An 18,482-nucleotide genomic window follows, 5' to 3' on the forward strand; every position below is an offset into this window, starting at 1 on the left:
AAAATTTCGGTGACACCGAACTTAGCCCCCTTACTTTTTTTGGTTTTTTTGCTCAAATCTGGTAAATTTTTTCTTTCCATTTTCAAAAAAAAAAAAAAAAAAAAGTGGAAAAAAACTGGAATAAACTTTGTTTTTTAAAATTTTTTTCTAAAATTTTTTTTTCAGTCGTAATAAAACAAAGCATTCACTTTTATTAGCATTGATGTTAATAAACTATTTGAATTGCTGTAATAATCCCATACAAAAAAAAAAATTAATATGTTCGTTTTATGTTACTGCAAACCCGCCGAGTGATCACCTGTAATTTCGTTACAGAATGCTGTAGGAATGCTATATTTGAGCATACAACAAAGCAGTTGTTGTCTCGTTATCACGAAGCAGGAGAAAATCATTGCAGAAAATTATAAGTGCAACTGAATGACCGAATGTTAATACAATTCCATTCATGTTCGTTAACATTTTCTGTTTGATAGTCGTGTGTCGGTAAGTGCGCGTCAAAGTACGTGATCGCGATCAAGTTTGTGAAAAGTAAAAGTGAAAAAGTAATGCAAATTAATAAGTAATAATTTAGCAGTTTTTTGAGGATTATTTAAAAATTATTTGAATTTGTGAATGTAAAGTGATAAGTGTATGTTAAAATGATTCAAGTGAAAGCATGCAAATGCAATTTAGTAGAGCAGTGCACAATGTGTTGGTTTGGCAAACATGTTTCAGCATGCTCGTGTGAAAATGCACTTTTGCTCGAAGATTCCCACTTGTGCGTTATGAACGCAGCAAATATAGTAGTAAATCTAAGTTTAGCGTGAAATATATCAAAATGGGTGATATTAAATTATTTCTATTTTTCGATCGTAGCGTTTAAAATATCCGACGTATGAATAATCGAAAGAAATTAAAAATTTGGAGACAATAAAAGGTAAGGGTGTGCACGTAGTATATATGTATGTATGTATGTACATATGTACATTAATTTTATATTAAATCTGTTTATAGTCGTATATACATACATACATATATATGTTATCTATAAATACATATTTATATTTGTATAATTGTGTGAACAGACGAAGGGTCCTAGAACTTTTCTTGAACAAACAAACAACTCTAGCAGTTTTTAACAGTTTTTATACTCTCAAACAAAGTTGCCAAAGAGAGTATTATAGTTTTGTTCACATAACGGTTGTTTGTAAGTCCTAAAACTAAAAGAGTCAGATATAGGTTATGTATACCAAAGTGATCAGGGTGACGAGTAGAGTTGAAATCCGGATGTCTGTCTGTCCGTCCGTCGTCCCGTCCGTCCGTGCAAGCTGTAACTTGAGTAAAAATTGAGATATCATGATGAAACTTGGTACACGTATTTCTTGGCTCCATAAGAAGGTTAAGTTCGAAGATGGGCAAAATCGGCCCACTGCCACGCCCACAAAATGGCGGAAACCGAAAACCTATAAAGTGTCATAACTAAGCCATAAATAAAGATATTAAAGTGAAATTTGGCACAAAGGATCGCATTAAGGAGGGGCATATTTGGACGTAATTTTTTGGAAAAGTGGGCGTGGCCCCGCCCCCTATTAAGTTTTTTGTACATATCTCGGAAACTACTATAGCTATGTCAACCAAACTCTATAGAGTCGTTTCCTTCAAGCATTTTCATATACAGTTCAAAAATGGAAGAAATCGGATAATAACCACGCCCACCTCCCATACAAAGGTTATGTTGAAAATCACTAAAAGTGCGTTAACCGACTAACAAAAACGTCAGAAACACTAAATTTTACGAAAGAAATGGCAGAAGGAAGCTGCACCAGGCTTTTTTAAAAATTGAAAATGGGCGTGGCGTCGCCCACTTATGGACCAAAAACCATATCTCAGGAACTACTCGACCGATTTCAATGAAATTCGGTATATAATATTTTCTTAACACCTTGATGACATGTACGAAATATGGATGAAATCGGTTCACAACCACGCCTTCTTCCAATATAATGTTATTTTGAATTCCATCTGATGCCTTCTCTGTATAATATATACATTAGGAACAAATGATGATAGCGGAATAAAACTTTAAACAAATACGGTATTTGAGCTGAGGTATCTCTTGTGGAAGAATTGTCGTGATCGGACTATAACTTTTCAAGATCCCTGATATCGAACACGAAGAATTCAGTGCCTAACCTAACCTAATTTTTCACCGAAAATGTCGGTAAATCTCTTGGATATTTTCATGTAATTCAGAGGGCATCAATTTTATATTCTCGCAAAAAAGTTGCTAATAACGGTATCTCGATTATCACTTTATCATGCGAGAGTATAAAATGTTCGGTGACACCCGAACTTAGCCCTTCCTTACTTGTTAATATTGAATTTTTCAAATAATTCTAATAAATTTAAAATATGAAAGAATTTGTAATATAAAGTTTATAACAATTTTAGGTTATGTTGAAACATCCATATATGTACAACTGTGTTCGAAATAATAGCAGTGGCCTAACCCAGAATTCAAATGAAGCAAAACAATCGTGTAATTGATTCTTATTATGGGTTATTATTATTGTATTTGATTTGCTCATATTCAATCTTAAAAGAAATATGATTTCTTTAGAGAATAAGATAAAGTTCTTCTTTAAATAATTAAAAAAGTTTGTAAATGAAAATTTCAGCTGTGATTAATAATAGCAGTATTGAGGATTTTCAGTCGTAATAAAACAAAGCATTCACTTTTATTAGCATTGATGTTAATAAACTATTTGGAATTGCTGTAATAATCCCATACAAAAAAAAAAATTAATATGTTCGTTTTATGTTACTGCAAACCCGCCGAGTGATCACCTGTAATTTCGTTACAGAATGCTACATATTTGAGCATACAACAAAGCAGTTGTTGTCTCGTTATCACGAAGCAGGAGAAAATCATTGCAGAAAATTATAAGTGCAACTGAATGACCGAATGTTAATACAATTCCATTCATGTTCGTTAACATTTTCTGTTTGATAGTCGTGTGTCGGTAAGTGCGCGCGTCGGTACGTGATCGCGATCACAGTTTGTGAAAAAGTAAAAGTGAAAAAGTAATAAATTAATAATTTAGTGCAGTTTTTTGTGGATTATTTAAAAATTATTTGAATTTGTGAATGTAAAGTGATAAGTGTGTGTTAAAATAATTGATGTGAAAGTATGCAAATGCAATTTAGCAGAGCAGTGCACAATGTGTTGGTTTGTCCAACATGTTTCAGCATGCTCGTGAGAAAATGTGCTTTTGCCCGAAGATTCCCAACTGCAGTTATGAACGCAACAACATATAGTAAATCTAAGTTTAGCATTAAATATATCAATATGGGTGATATTAAATTGTTTATATGAATCGTAGCTGGACCATTGCAGAAAATTATAAGTTGAATGACCGAATGTTAATACAATTCCATTCATGTTCGTTAACATTTTCTGTTTGATAGTCGTGTGTCGGTAAGTGCGCGTCGGTACGTGATCGCGATCAAAGTTTGTGAAAAAGTAATAAATTAATAATTTAGTGCAGTTTTTTGAGGATTATTTAAAAATTATTTGAATTTGTGAATGTAAAGTGATAAGTGTTGTATTAATTAATAGAAGTGAAAGTATGCAAATGCAATTTAGAAATGCAGTGCACGATGTGTTGGTTTGGCAAACATGTTTCAGCATGCTCGTGTGAAAAATGTGCTTTTCTCGAAGATTCGCAATTGCGCGTTATGAATGCAGCAAATACATAATGTATATAGTAGTAAATCTAAGTTTAGCGTGAAATATATCAAAATGGGTGATATTAAATTATTTCTATTTTTCGATCGTAGCGTTTAAAATATCCGACGTATGAATAATCGAAAGAAATTAAAAATTTGGAGACAATAAAAGGTAAGGGTGTGCACGTAGTATATATGTATGTATGTATGTACATATGTACATTAATTTTATATTAAATCTGTTTATAGTCGTATATACATACATACATATATATGTTATCTATAAATACATATTTATATTTGTATAATTGTGTGAACAGACGAAGGGTCCTAGAACTTTTCTTGAACAAACAAACAACTCTAGCAGTTTTTAACAGTTTTTATACTCTCGCAAACAAAGTTGCCAAAGAGAATATTATAGTTTTGTTCACATAACGGATGTTTCTAAGTCCTAAAACTAAAAGAGTCAGATATAGGGTTATGTATACCAAAGTGATCAGGGTGACGAGTAGAGTTGAAATCCGGATGTCTGTCTGTCCGTCCGTCCGTCTGTCCGTCCGTCCGTGCAAGCTGTAACTTGAGTAAAAATTGAGATATCATGATGAAACTTGGTACACGTTCAATTTCTTGGCTCCATAAGAAGGTTAAGTTCGAAGATGGGCAAAATCGGCCCACTGCCACGCCCACAAAATGGCGAAAACCGAAAACCTATAAAGTGTCATAACTAAGCCATAAATAAAGATATTAAAGTGAAATTTGGCACAAAGGATCGCATTAGGGAGGGGCATATTTGGACGTAATTTTTTTTTTGAAAAGTGGGCGTGGCCCCGCCCCCTACTAAGTTTTTTGTACATATCTCGGAAACTACTATAGCTATGTCAACCAAACTCTATAGAGTCGTTTCCTTCAGGCATTTTCATATACAGTTCAAAAATGGAAGAAATCGGATAATAACCACGCCCACCTCCCATACAAAGGTTATGTTGAAAATCACTAAAAGTGCGTTAACCGACTAACAAAAAACGTCAGAAACACTAAATTTTACGAAAGAAATGGCAGAAGGAAGCTGCACACAGGCTTTTTTAAAAATTGAAAATGGGCGTGGCCTCGCCCACTTATGGACCAAAAACCATATCTCAGGAACTACTCGACCGATTTCAATGAAATTTGGTATATAATATTTTCTTAACACCTTGATGACATGTACGAAATATGGATGAAATCGGTTCACAACCACGCCTTCTTCCAATATAACGCTATTTTGAATTCCATCTGATGCCTTCTCTGTATAATATATACATTAGGAACCAATGATGATAGCGGAATAAAACTTTACACAAATACGGTATTTGAGCTGAGGTATCCCTTGTGGAAAAATTGTCGTGATCGGACTATAACTTTTCAAGGTCCCTGATATCGAACACGAAGAACTCAGTGCCTAACCTAACATAACCTAATTTTTCACCGAAAATATCGGTAAATCTCTCAGATATTTTCATGTAATTCAGAGGGCATCATTTTTATACTCTCGCAAAAAAGTTGCTAATAACGGTATCTCGATTATCACTTTATCATGCGAGAGTATAAAATGTTCGGTGACACCCGAACTTAGCCCTTCCTTACTTGTTAATATTGAATTTTTCAAATAATTCTAATAAATTTAAAATATGAAAGAATTTGTAATATAAAGTTTATAACAATTTTAGGTTATGTTGAAACATCCATATATGTACAACTGTGTTCGAAATAAAAGCAGTGGCCTAACCCCGACTTCAAATGAAGCAAAACAATCGTGTAATTGATTCTTATTATGGGTTATTATTATTGTATTTGATTTGCTCATGTTCAATCTTAAAAGAAATATGATTTCTTTAGAGAATAAGATAAAGTTCTTCTTTAAATAATTAAAAAAGTTTGTAAATGAAAATTTCAGCTGTGATTAATAAAGCAGTTGTTTTCAGTTATCATAAAACAAAGCATTCACATTAGCATTGATGTTAATAAACTATTTGGAATTGTGTAATAATCCCATACAAAAAAAAAAATTAATATGTTCGTTTTTTATGTTACTGCAAACCCATTGATCACCTGTAATCGTTAAGAATTTACTGTTTTGAGCATACAACAAAGTCAGTTGTTGTCTCGTTATCACGAAGCAGGAGAAAATCATTGCAGAAAATTATAAGTGCAACTGAATGACCGAATGTTAATACAATTTAATTTATGCTCGCTAACATTCACTGTTTGATAGTCGTGTGTCGGTAAGTGCGCGTCGGTACGTGATCGAAAAGTTAAATATGTGATATTAAATTGTTTATATTGTTCGATCGTAGCTGGAGAAAATCATTGCAGAAAATTATAAGTAATAATGACCGAATGTTAATCATTTTCATGTTCGTTAACATTTTCTGTTTGATAGTCAGTTTTTCGGTACGTGATCGATCAAAGTTTGAATTAAAAGTTAATAAATTAATCATTTATTTTTTGAGGATTATTTAAAAATTATTTGAATTTGGAATGTAAAGTGATAAGTGTATGTTAAAATGATTCAAGTGAAAGCATGCAAATGCAATTTAGTAGAGCAGTGCACAATGTGTTGGTTTGGCAAACATGTTTCAGCATGCTCGTGTGAAAATGCTTTTACCTAAGATTCCCAACTGCGCGTTATGAACGCAGCAAATATATTAGTAAATCTAAGTTTAGCGTGAAATATATCAATATGGGTGATATTAAATTGTTTCTATTTTTCGATCGTAGCGTTTAAAATATCCGACGTATGAATAATCGAAAGAAATTAAAAATTTGGAGACAATAAAAGGTAAGGGTGTGCACGTAGTATATATGTATGTATGTATGTATGTACATTGTACATTAATTTTATATTAAATCTGTAACAGAGGCCGTAACATCTCCCCGAGCATGCCTTTGCCAACAAGTCGTCTTTTCGCAAAAGCCAAAAATCATAAATTGCACAACTTTCTAGTGCTTCTCGCAAAAATCTGCGTTGATATGTATTCCCGATCATACGTATACATACATACATATTTACGCATGTTTGTAGGCGAAGCTGCTACAGCGGCAAGGGGTGACAATCGGCGGCCATTACTTTACTTATACCATAAAAATTCTATTGCTACGAATATGGAAATGACAACGAAATAATGCAAATATGCATATTTCTAAAGGTCATTAATTTCTTTGAAGAAATGAAAGGAATGAATGATCCTGAGAAGTATAGTCTTAACTTTTCAACGGCCAACGCAGAGCATTTCAATCAAAAGGAATTTATTCATTAAAATCACCACTCAGAAGTCGTTTTATCCGTTGTAAGCGAACGATTTTCGAAGAAACATCATTTCTAATATGCCACAAGACAAAAATCAGAAATGAACTTCTTAAACCTCACGCTGTCAGATAAAACGATATACCTCGTCATCGCGGGTCGATTTCCAAAAAATGTAAATGAAGACTAACTACAGAAATGATGCTGTAAAGTATAGCCTTAATTTTTCAACGGCCAACGCAGAGTATTTCAACCAAAAGATACGCAAAATAGTTGAGAATTCCCAGAGATGAAAGACAAACGAAAGAAAAAGAAGCATAACTTCAATAATGCACAAGCATACAAACATACATATGCGCAGACATGTGAATATGTCACCAACCAAAAATTTAAACATTGTTCTACAAAAACAACAACAGCATAAGCATGGCAACATTGTGTTGTTGGTAGAAAAGCCGAGCTGTGCCGAAAGAAACGAACAAACGATCGCCGATTGTCACCGCTTCGCTTGCTGCTCGAACATCTTCGCAGACAAGGTTGCGTTAGATTCATATTGAGCAAGGTTGCGCAACCTGAATCTATCGCAACCTTTTCCGAACTCGTATAAGAAGTATAACTTCAAAAATAAAATTTAAAACTCTATGATAATCTAGATAAACTTTTAAAATATCCCTATAAATAACATACAAAGGGGGAGACACTGTCTACGTAAAAACAGATAGGCGTAAAAAACAAACTATAAAATACAATAAACATAAAATTGCAGCAAAAGAAAATAAAATAAAATCGTATGACATTATTTTGTTATAATTTTCTTCAATAATAGTTATCTGTATGTAGAATTATGCGGTTGCTTTTTTATATTGTTTTGATATAAAACTAACTTTGAATATAAATTAATGAATACAATGAAATTTACAATATTATTTACAAACTTGAATTTGTCAATAATGAATTCAAATAAAAGTTGGTTGAATTCATTTCAGATTTTCTGAGAAATTTGCATATGCATTTAATTTTACGACTTTTTTAGTGCTGTACGCAGAGTTATGCGGACAAGTCAGAGAACTTAAAACATAGAGAAGGTGCAGGTTCGATGTCGAACATTTTATAGAATTGAAGTACGGAATTCACCTCACTACCACATAATTCACGCTGTGAAATGTTATCATTTTTAACAGTTCTTCACATACTCAAACAGAATATGAAGAGAAATTAATATACTTATGTATGCATGCTCCTTATTATACTCCCAACCACAGCATTGTGATATTTTCATGCTTCAATTTTTGCTTTGAACCAGGCAATCGCAATGTATGCAAATCTGTATGCTTTTGCGTTTTGGCGTCGGCATTTCCACATTGGCATGTAAAAATAATTATATGAGTATAATTTTGAATGAATGCGTGCATATAAATATTTAATAGAATTTGGACTTACATATCTAATAATTTATTTGATTTTTACATAATATACTATACTATAAATAATTTTGTAAATAGCCAATTTGGACTTACATATCTAATAATTTTATTTGATTTTTACATAATATACTATACTAATAAATATTTTTGTATTATGTTTCTTACTAATAGAAATTTAATTTATCACAACAATATATAAATACATCGTATATTATATTAATCTTAAGTATCTGCACATGCTCATATGAATGTATGTATAAGCATGTGCGCGTTCAGAAATTCAAATCATGATTTTATCACTTATCAATATATTACATGTGCGCACATTGATCTGCCTGTTCATACATTCATATATACTTATAATGTATGTACATATATTTGTATACATTGCCGAACAAATAATGCACAAGCATACAAACATACTTACATATGCGTACACATAATGGATGGTTTTTTAGTGTTGAGTGAAGTGGATGTGTTTTTTGGAGCTCTTTGATTGTTCGTGGAATAATCCTAGTTTTTAATAGTGAAATCACACTTGGTTTGGCTTGGGATTTGCCGGAATTCCGGACGATCCAAGTGGGTACAAAACCTAAAGAAATTGATAAGTACAATTTAATTTAAAAAAAATTTATTTCCAAATACCTGCCCCTTCGTGGCAAATTTCCAAATTTTTTTAGTTATATTTTATTATTTCCCCTACTAACAGCGAATCAAACGTGCGCTAATTTTTTAATTTGCCGCTTTGTTTTGATAAATCAGCTGTTTTCCGTTTTCGCCTTTTCGCTTTTTTCTCCTTTTCGTTCTGCTTTTGGTTTATAATATAAATTAGGTTTTAGCAGCAGGGATTGAACGTACTCATTGACAGGTGTACCCAACTATTTTCTCACTGAGGTATGGCCTTTGAGAATAGTATGGGGCGTACACCAGAGAATCCTTTTCGGAGTAATTCTAAAATTCCGCCCCCTAACGGCCGAAATGAGGAATCCACTGCTGCTGGATCAACATTTAGTGACGAAACTGCTGACCGGGCAAGCAAAAGTGAAGAGACATCTCTAAATAATGAATCATCCAACTATTTTAAAAAGCTGGGTTGCAAAATAAAAGAGTTGGAAAATATGATGGCTAGTCAAAGGCACGTAAACCAGGCTATGCGCGATTTATTGAGTACCATAATGAGCTTATATAACAAAACTGAGAAACCGGAGAAGCAAATTATGCCTGAGAAAGCAACACAGCTTTCTCATATTTCTAAAGAGTTGATCACCCCAAAGAGGCTGCGAGAAGCATCGGGAGAACTACCCCCCACAAAAAAACCAAAAAAGGCTATTGAAAAGGTGTAACAAATGACCAGAGAGGTCAAGAAAGTAATAGATATTACGGGTCAACATAAATGTGAAAGATGGATGGATGTTGTTAAAAATAGGAAGCCGATTCAAAAGAAAATAAGAGCGAAACCGGACGCCATCATAATAACGAAAAAGGAAGGTGCGTCGTGTGCTGATATTCTCCGGAAGATAAAAAGCGACAGCGGTCTTGAAGAGCTGGAATCAAACGTGTCATACATACGAAAAACGCTGAAAGGAGACCTACTGATTGAGCTAAAAAATCAGGCGGACAAGAGAGCCGAATCATTCCAAACCCCTCTTAGAGGGAGCGGTGGGTGGAATGGCGCTGATACAGCCAAAAACTCATAGCGTCACAATAGTTTGTAAGGATTTAGACGAAATTACTACACCTGAAGAAATCTGCGAGGCGCTAAAAAAAGAGTGTGGACTCCAAAACCTGGAGAAATCAAGCGTCAAAAGTATGAGAAAAACCCAGATAGCGCTTGTATGCCTACGTGCTCAGGATGCTAAAGCTGCACTAAATCTGGGCAAAGTTAAGATAGGGTGGTCGATCTGTCGCCTTCGAGAGTACTCGCCTATTCCCAGATGCTATAAGTGTTTCCACCTGGGTCACATGGCGCGTAACTGCTGCAGTTTGACAGACAGATCTTCTCAATGCACACGTTGTGGAACCGCGGGTCATTTAGCAAAGGTATGCCCCAACTTTTCGAGCTGCATGCTCTGCAAAGGGGAACACTCAGTATTGAGCATGACTTGCCCCAAGTACCTGGAGATGAAGAAGTCTCTAAGAAAATGAGGATAATACAGTTAAATTTAAATCATTGCGCAGCAGCACAGGATTTGCTAGATCAGACAGTTACAGAAGATAACATTGATGTCGCCATACTAAGTGAGCAATACTCCCAGCGTCCGGAAACCACATGGATTGCAGACAAAACCGGCAAGGCAGCAATATGGTCCTGCAAAGGACAGCCTTTTAAGACCAGTTCCAGAGAAGCTCATAACTGTTTTACACGGGCGAATATACGAGGGATATATTTTGTAAGTTGCTATGCTCTTCACAGCGCAGCAATTACAGAATTTGAAGATTTCCTCTTAAGACTGTCTTTAGAAACCAGAGGCAAAGCTCCAATTGTAATAGTGGGGGATTTTAATGCATGGTTGACTGCATGGGGCAGCATATATACAAACCATCGCGGGCGCCTAATTCAAGAATTCTTAAGTCAAACGAATTTAACAATAATAAAGAGTGGAACGCAAAACACATACCAAAAAGGAAGCAAAGGATCCATAATTGACGCAAGGATCCATATGTTCGCAAATGATTCACTCAGCAGGCACATTAAGTCAACAGTGTCAAATATGTACACAAATAGTGATCATATGGCCATTATAGCACAAATTTCGTACACCCCAGAGCCGGAACCCCTCAGCAGATACACTTCCCGAAAGCGAAGCTGGAAGCAACAGGTGTTCGATGCAGACCTGTTTCAGCTAGTCTGGAGTGCATCAAGAGCACCAGAGGACGACGCCGCCCATCTGGTATCGACTGTGCGAAAGGAACTGGTCGCAGCATGCGACGCGACAAAGCGTAGAACAACTCATCACAACAAGCGGCGCCCGGTATATTGGTGGAATGAGGAAATTGCCACTCTGAGAAAGTTTTGTCACTCAGCTAGACGACGTCTGCAGCGTAACCACATTGAAACGAATGAAAATAGACTTAGAAAAGAATTAAAAAGCCACAAGAAGCTGAAGTCTGCAACTACACGAAGCAAAAAATCATGTTTTGAGAAGATCTGTGAAAAAGCAAACCTTGACCCTTGGGGAACTGCTTACAAAATCTGTATGTCAACATTTAAAAATAAGCAGCAACAACCTAAAGATTTATCTATATTATGCATCTATTCCTGAAACACGATCAGATTTCCTATGCCAATCGACGAAACGAAGCTGCAGAGTCACCACCATTAGTCACAGAAGAGGAGCTCCTGGCCATAGTAAAGAAAATAAAAAACAACAAAGCAACCGGATTAGATGACATACCTAATAGAGCCCTGAAGGAAGCTATAAGCTCAAAAATGTACAACGCTTGTATAAAGGAAGAGGTGTTCCCCGACTCGTGGAAAGTTTTGGTTCTGCTCCCAAAACAAAGGAAACCATCTGAAGAAATAATATACATATGTATATGCTATAGAAATTCTATTGGTACAAATATGGAAATGATAACGAAATAATGCGAATACGTATATTTCATGAAGGCCATCAATTTTCTTTGAAGAAATGAAGTTCATTTGGCACATCTTCATTTTGTAATACTCGAAATAAATATAATTTATTTGAAATAAAACTTTATTTAAAATTATTTTTTATATAATTTTTCACGATTTTGCAATGTATACAGATACATGTACATACATTATAAGTATATATGAATGTATGAACAGGCAGATCAATGCGCGCACATATAATATATTGATAAGTGATAAAATCATGATTTGAATTTCTGAACGCGCACATGCTTATACATACATTCATATGAGCATGTGCAGATACTTAAGATTAATATAATATACGATGTATTTATATATTGTTGTGATAAATTAAATTTCTATTAGTAAGAAACATAATACAAAAATATTTATTAGTATAGTATATTATGTAAAAATCAAATAAAATTATTAGATATGTAAGTCCAAATTGGCTATAAATATTACTATGCACGCATTCATTCAAAATTATACTCATATAATTATTTTTACATGCCAATGTGGAAATGCCGACGCCAAAACGCAAAAGCATACAGATTTGCATACATTGCGATTGCCTGGTTCAAAGCAAAAATTGAAGCATGAAAATATCACAATGCTGTGGTTGGGAGTATCATAAGGAGCATGCATACAGAAGTATATTAATTTCTCTTCATATTCTGTTTGAGTATGTGAAGAACTGTTAAAAATGATAATATTTCACAGCGTGAATTATGTGGTTGTGAGGTGAATTCCGTACTTCAATTCTATAAAATGTTCGACATCGAACCTGCACCTTCTCTATGTTTTAAGTTCTCTGACTTGTCCGCATAACTCTGCGTACAACACTAAAAAAGTCGTAAAATTAAATGCATATGCAAATTTCTCAGAAAATCTGAAATGAATTCAACCAACTTTTATTTGAATTCATTATTGACAAATTCAAGTTTGTAAATAATATTTTAAATTTTATTGTATTCATAAATTTATATTCAAAGTTAGTTTTATATCAAAACAATATAAAAAAGCAACCGCATAATTCTACATACAGATAACTATTATTGAAGAAAATTATAACAAAATAATGTCATACGATTTTATTTTATTTTCTTTTGCTGCAATTTTATGTTTATTGTATTTTATAGCTTGTTTTTTACGCCTATCTGTTTTTACGTAGACAGTGTCTCCCCCTTTGTATGTTATTTATAGGGATATTTTAAAAGTTTATCTAGATTATCATAGAGTTTTAGATTTTATTTTTGAAGTTATACTTCTTATACGAGTTCGGAAGAGGTTGCGATAGATTCAGGTTGCGCAACCTTGCTCAATATGAATCTAACGCAGCCTTGTCTGCGAAGATGTTCGAGCAGCAAGCGAAGCGGTGACAATCGGCGATCGTTTGTTCGTTTCTTTCGGCACAACTCGGCTTTTCTACCAACAACACAATGTTGCCATGCTTATGCTATTGTTGTTTTTGTAGAACAATGTTTAAATTTTTGGTTGGTGACATATTCACATGTGTGCGCATATGTATGTTTGTATGCTTGTGCATTATTGAAGTTATGCTTCTTTTTCTTTCGTTTGTCTTTCATCTCTGGGAATTCTCAACTATTTTGCGTATCTTTTGGTTGAAATACTCTGCGTTGGCCGTTGAAAAATTAAGGCTATACTTTACAGGATCATTTCTGTAGTTAGTCCACAGTATATACAGTAGATAACCTTTTCGTGGTAGCTTTCTGAGGGGTGAATAGCGGCCATCTTGGATTTTCAGAGGTAGCAACACAGTGCTGTATATATTGAAGCAGTAAATACTTAGCAAATTTGTTCTATTAAATAACAAAAACTATAAATATTGTTGCTTAATATAAAAGGAAATTATTTATTAATGACATATATTTACTAATATTTGATTTAAACGCCATAGTGTGTCATGTTTCGCCCATAAAAATATCATTTACTGATAGTCAGATATTCTTTATGTAGTGAGTTCTTATTAATAAAAAGCAGCTCTGTTCTTAGATTTCTCGGTGGTGAGTTTTCTTCTGAATGTATTTGTTTTCAATTGACAGACAGAAAACATAAAACGGTTTGTATTCGTAAGTTTTTGAAATATTATTACCAATAATTTTAATTTGGAAAGAAGATATTTAGGCATTTGAAGCTGAATTTTTAATACATCGTTCTAATTCTCATCCGTATAGTATTTTTGATAATTTTTTTTTGAATATTTAAGTTTTGCATTTTCCACACCACCCCAAAGGTTTGCAATAAAGCGCGTTACAGACTTTTTTTAGGTGTTCGGTTCTCCGGTAGGCCTATTTTCACCTTTTCAACTTAAAATAAAAATAATTAATAATTTACATAAAAATTTAATAAAAATATTGCACAAAATAATTTAATAATTAATAAAAATTGTTAAGCTCTCACAATAGATGCATCCAAAATCCTACAATTCTATTAAATATATTAAAATACAGAAGCTATCTTTTAGAAGGGGGAGGTAGTTACCTATGTGAAATGCTCAAAAATTTTATGTGCCGAAAATGAGGGCTGGCTGCCTGCTATTAAAAATTCTTAAAGAAAAATATGTTCTAATTCTTATAAAAAGTATTTTAAAACGTTGGGTTGTGAATTTTCGTAGCAATAAAAAGGCTCTACAATTTTTAATATAAACTTTATTATTAACACTAATATGTATTCTTATTAAAAACTTCGACATATCTTTCATTTCAAACTCAATTTCCAATTGATGTTTTCCTATAACGGCTAACGAGTTGTCAATTTGTATATGTCAAACGACAAATTACCACCCAGGATTGTATCCTACTGCATGCAAAAATTTGGAAATACTTGAAGCGTGTTTAAAAATTGCACAAAAAAAAACTACTGATTTAACATTAAACAACAACTAATACCCCAATAAAATTGAACAGATATGCAAAGTAATTCAATATAATCACTTAAATAACGTAAACACTTGCATTATTTAATATCTTTTAAAGTCTCGGTCATCAAAATTTAAAATTTAAATGTAGTTTAAATGCTAACACAACACCCTGATTACCATGAAAGTAGCAAAAAAAGTGTAACACAACACCCTAAGATTTTCTAGAGGTGAGTATATGTATGTAAACAAAGAAAAGGTTTATTACTGTATATACTGAGGTTAGTCTTCATTTACATTTTTTGGAGATCGACCCGCGATGACGAAGTATATCGTTTTATCTGAAGTATATCGTTTCAATGACCTTTAGAAATATGCATATTTGCATTATTTCGTTGTCATTTCCATATTCGTAGCAAAAGAATTTTTATGGCATAAGTAAAGCAATGGCCGCCGATTGTCACCCTTGCCGCTGTAGCAGCTTCGCCTACAAATATGCGTAAATATGTACATATGTATGTATACGTATGATCGGGAATACATATCAACGCAGATTTTTGCGAGAAGCACTAGAAAGTTGTGCAATTTATGATTTTTGGCTTTTGCGAAAAGACGACTTGTTGGCAAAGGCATGCTCGGGGAGATGTTACGGCCTCTGTTTTTATGAATGAAGCGAGATCGCTTGTGGAATTTGCGCCTGCGTTCATGAATGAAATCGTTTTTGTTGTAAAATGTACTACACTTGTTCTTCGCCAATTTGGCTGCCATATTGTCTTGTGAAGATCAATTCTTTGTTGGTGACATATTCATATGTGTACGCATATGTATGTTTGTATGCTTGTGCATTTTTTGGTTGGCTTTAGCTCGCCTTCAAACGGATGTTCTTAGGCTACCCAGAGGATACTTGGTCAAAGACCGGAAGTAGTGAGCTGGTTGAGCCATGTGTAAAAGAATCGTTTCTGGCCACTCCCAAGTGAATGGCGATCAGAGAACTTTCCTCACTTGCGTGAACTTCTACACATGACTCCATCCTCCACTCGGCTATAATCGCGTAAGCGGTGTCTACGCCAATTAAGAATGTATGCAAATATATGTACATATAAGTATATATGAATGTATGAACATACAAGTCAATGCGCGCACATGTAATAAGTATTTTAATAAGTGATGAAAATATGATTTCAATTTCTGAACGCGCACAAGCGCACATACATACACTCATATGAGCATGTGCAGATACACAAGATAGGATAGAAGATGTATGCCTTTTGACATCGTATACTATACAAATAAATATTTTTCTTACTAATAGAAATTAAATTTATCACAGCAATATACATAATATACATATGCATTATTTATTATTATTATTATTATTATTTATTATTTTGCATTTTGCTTCTACGCCGGTCAAATTTCTATACAAAAATCGGCTGAAATGTGTGAGAAAATAAAAAATTGGACAACTAGGGCAAATAATTTTTAAAAAATTTATTGACAATTAAATATAAATGAAAATACGTGTAAATTTACTTAAATTTATTTAAATTTATTGAAATTTCGTTTCACATTTTTCGGCACTTTCAAATTAATTAATATAAGTAAAATTCACGACTTAACCCGCACACGTCTTATTCGCGCAAAATTTCCCACTTTATGAAAATTGGCGCAATTGATGACACTTCAATTTTATATAAAGTTTAAAACATGTTTGCATATAAATATATAATATAGATTCGCGCAAAATTTCCAACTTTGTGAAAATTGGCACAATTAATGACACTTCAATTTTATGTAAAGTTTAAAACATGTTTACATATGAATATATAATATATTTGATTTTGGCGCAATTTTTGACACTTGTCTTAATATACAAAATTGCGCCAAAACGAAACAATGAAATACATAATTACTTTTTCATGTCAATATGGAAATGCCGACGGCAAAACGCAAAGGCATATATTGCACATACATACATACATACAAGCGATTTCTTGGTTGAAAGCAAAAATTGAAGCATGAGAAATTGAAATGCCGACCGCAAAACGAAATTGCTTACATTCGTACATTGCGTATGAATCATGAAAATATCATCATAATGTTTAGGTAAATCTTTTATATATTTAAAATGAGTTATTATAAAATAAGATCAACTTAGCATTAAATAATTTGAAAAATAATAAATCAAAAATAAAAGAGTTCTACATACATATTTCCATCCTATGGAATATCAAAGAAATCATTTTATAAATACATATATTTCTGTCTCTTCATATTCTCGGTTAGAATATGTGAGAGAATTGTGACAGTGATAATACGCATAACACAGCGGATTCCAGGTTATGTGATGGTAAGTTTCTTCTGAACATTTCAATTGTCCGTAATAGATGCACCTTGTGCATTAAACTTGTGCCTTGAAACTAATATCAATTGGATTGGCAAGAATTTTAATGTTTTGATTTTAAATTGATTTTACAGCGGAAAAGACAGTGTAGCCCGCGTTTCAAGAGGAGGGAAAACAGCACAATATTATCGAGAATACCGAGCACGAAAGAAAGCAGAGCGGGAAAAGGAGAAATTGGAAATGATAGCTGGCAGTCAAACGAAAAAGAGGAAAACAGCTGCGGAATATCAGAGAGCGCGTAAAAAAAGATTCACCTTTGCTGTTCCATCAATCTCTGCGGGAGCATCTAACTACTGATGAATCAACGGTCGTCAATTCACCGATAACTGCTGGGCCTTCAACGCGTGTTGATGGATTACAAAAGAGAGATGATTACGCTGCATATTCTCTTCCGCAACAAAGAGACAGAACTACTTTTCTAGTCAAAGTTCCTTCATTTAGACTTTGCTTTATTTTTCATTTTATGTGCATAATAAATTTATAAAATGTGAATTTAAGTTTTCTAGTTTTCTTTCATACAAAATGATATGCATTTCTTGGAATATCACTAAGAAGTATAACTTCATCCGCGCGTAGGGACTCCACGCACCTTTTTTTTTTAATTTTTTTTATATTTTGAAAAAGTTCGCAAACGTGAAAAAATGTTAATTTAAAAACAAAAAAAAAATATTTTTTTAATTCTTAGTTATATGCTTGGGATTAAAATTTTTATTGCATATTTTTCAATCCGCCTCTGCTCTCTTTAAAAAATATTACTTGTAAAAGCAACAACAAAGGTATCGAATTCGTACAAGAGAGTATACGTATATTAAAGTGGTATAGCCGCTGTCTTCAGTACTACCAAGTTTCATTTTGCATATTTCAAATAAATTTTAGTTAGAAGATACTATCGGGTGATTTTTTAAGAGCTTGATAACTTTTTTTAAAAAAAATACGCATAAAATTTGCAAAATCTCATCGGTTCTTTATTTGAAACGTTAGATTGGTTCATGACATTTACTTTTTGAAGATAATTTCATTTAAATGTTGACTCATGTGGTTTCAACAAGATGGCGCTACATGCCACACAGCTCGCGATTCTATGAGGGAAAACTTCGGAGAACAATTCATCTCAAGAAATGGACCCGTAAGTTGGCCACCAAGATCATGCGATTTAACACCTTTAGACTATTTTTTGTGGG

At 33.4% G+C, this 18,482-nt stretch overlaps 1 non-coding gene and 1 pseudogene across 1 annotated transcript; one reads left to right on the forward strand and one right to left on the reverse strand.

The window, feature by feature from the left end:
- Positions 1-7,008: 7,008 nt before the first annotated feature.
- LOC126765613 (small nucleolar RNA U3) lies at positions 7,009-7,212 on the reverse strand. Its single transcript, XR_007668500.1, has one exon. It is a non-coding gene; the product is annotated as a small nucleolar RNA U3 (small nucleolar RNA).
- A 6,461-nt stretch (positions 7,213-13,673) lies between these two features.
- Positions 13,674-13,758, forward strand: LOC126765608 (small nucleolar RNA U3; annotated as a pseudogene).
- The last annotated feature ends 4,724 nt before the right edge of the window (positions 13,759-18,482 follow it).

The sequence above is a fragment of the Bactrocera neohumeralis genome, unplaced genomic scaffold (genome assembly GCF_024586455.1).
Source record: "Bactrocera neohumeralis isolate Rockhampton unplaced genomic scaffold, APGP_CSIRO_Bneo_wtdbg2-racon-allhic-juicebox.fasta_v2 cluster10, whole genome shotgun sequence".
In the NCBI taxonomy this organism is placed as follows: domain Eukaryota; kingdom Metazoa; phylum Arthropoda; class Insecta; order Diptera; family Tephritidae; genus Bactrocera; species Bactrocera neohumeralis.